Raw genomic sequence first — 1965 nt, 5'->3', positions numbered from 1 at the left:
AAAAGATCCTGTCAGGATACAAAGTGGCCCCTTGAGACCAAAGGCTGCGACTGTTGCCCGTGTTTCTCAGGAGAGCAGTCCACTCACAACGGAAATCACCAAGGCGGTTCAGAGAAGAGAGGCCCGTGTTTCTCAGGAGAGAAGTCCACCCACAACGGAAATCACCAAGGCAGTTCAGAGAAGAGAGGCCCGTGTTTTCAGGAGAGCAGTCCACTCACAACGGAAATCACCAAGGCAGTTCAGAAAAGAGAGGCCCGTGTTTCTCAGGAGAGCAGTCCACTCACAACGGAGATCACCAAGGCAGTTCAGAGAACAGAGGCCCGTGTTTCTCAGGAGAGCAGTCCACTCACAACGGAAATCACCAAGGCAGTTCAGAGAAGAGAGGCCCGTGTTTCTCAGGAGAGCAGTCCACTCACAACGGAAATCACCAAGGCATTTCAGAGAAGAGAGGCCCGTGTTTCTCAGGAGAGCAGTCCACTCACAACGGAAATCACCAAGGCGGTTCAGAGAAGAGAGGCCCGTGTTTCTCAGGAGAGCAGTCCACTCACAACGAGATCACCAAGGCAGTTCAGAGAAGAGTGGCCCGTGTTTCTCAGGAGAGCAGTCCACTCACAAGGGAAATCACCAAGGCGGTTCAGAGGAGAGAGGCCCATGATTCTCAGGAGAGCAGTCCACTCACAACGAGATCACCAAGGCAGTTCAGAGAAGAGTGGCCCGTGTTTCTCAGGAGAGCAGTCCACTCACAAGGGAAATCACCAAGGCGGTTCAGAGGAGAGAGGCCCGTGTTTCTCAGGAGAGCAGTCCACTCACAAACGGAAATCACAAAGGCAGTTCAGAGAAGAGAGGCCCGTGTTCCTCAGGAGAGCAGTCCACTCACAACGGAAATCACCAAGGCAGTTCAGAGAAGAGAGGCCCGTGTTTCTCAGGAGAGCAGACAACTCACAACGGAAATCACCAAGGCAGTTCAGAGAAGAGAGGCCCGTGTTTCTCAGGAGAGCAGTCCACTCACAACGGAAATCACCAAGGCAGTTCAGAGAAGAGAGGCCCGTGTTTCTCAGGAGAGCAGTCCACTCACAACGGAAATCACCAAGGCAGTTCAGAGAAGGGAGGCCCGTGTTTCTCAGGAGAGCTGTCCACTCACAACGGAAATCACCAAGGCGGTTCACAGAAGAGAGGCCCGTGTTTCTCAGGAGAGCAGTCCACTCACAACGAGATCACCAAGGCAGTTCAGAGAAGAGAGGCCCGTGTTTCTCAGGAGAGCAGTCCACTCACAACGGAAATCACCAAGGCGGTTCAGAGAAGAGAGACCCGTGTTTCTCAGGAGAGCAGTCCACTCACAACGGAAATCACCAAGGCAGTTCAGAGAAGAGAGGCCCGTGTTTCTCAGGAGAGCAGTCCACTCACAAGGGAAATCACCAAGGCAGTTCAGAGAAGAGAGGCCCGTGTTTCTCAGGAGAGCAGTCCACTCACAACGAGATCACCAAGGCAGTTCAGAGAAGAGAGGCCCGTGTTTCTCAGGAGAGCAGTCCACTCACAACGGAAATCACCAAGGCAGTTCAGAGAAGAGAGGCCCGTGTTTCTCAGGAGAGCAGTCCACTCACGACGAGATCACCAAGGCAGTTCAGAGAAGAGAGGCCCGTGTTTCTCAGGAGAGCAGTCCACTCACAACGGAAATCACCAAGGTAGTTCAGAGAAGAGAGGCCGGTGTTTCTCAGGAGAGCAGTCCACTCACAACGGAAATCACCAAGGCAGTTCAGAGAAGAGAAGCCCGTGTTTCTCAGGAGACCAGTCCACTCACAACGGAAATCACCAAGGCAGTACAGAGAAGAGAGGCCCGTGTTTCTCAGGAGAGCAGTCCACTCACAACGGAAATCACCAAGGCAGTTCAGAGAAGAGTGGCCCGTGTTTCTCAGGAGAGCAGTCCACTCACAACGAAAATCACCAAGGCAGTTCAGAGAAGGGAGG

This window comes from Hypanus sabinus, unplaced genomic scaffold, assembly GCF_030144855.1.
Source record: "Hypanus sabinus isolate sHypSab1 unplaced genomic scaffold, sHypSab1.hap1 scaffold_251, whole genome shotgun sequence".
Classification (NCBI taxonomy): Eukaryota; Metazoa; Chordata; class Chondrichthyes; order Myliobatiformes; family Dasyatidae; genus Hypanus; species Hypanus sabinus.
This window is presented reverse-complemented; position numbering follows the sequence as displayed.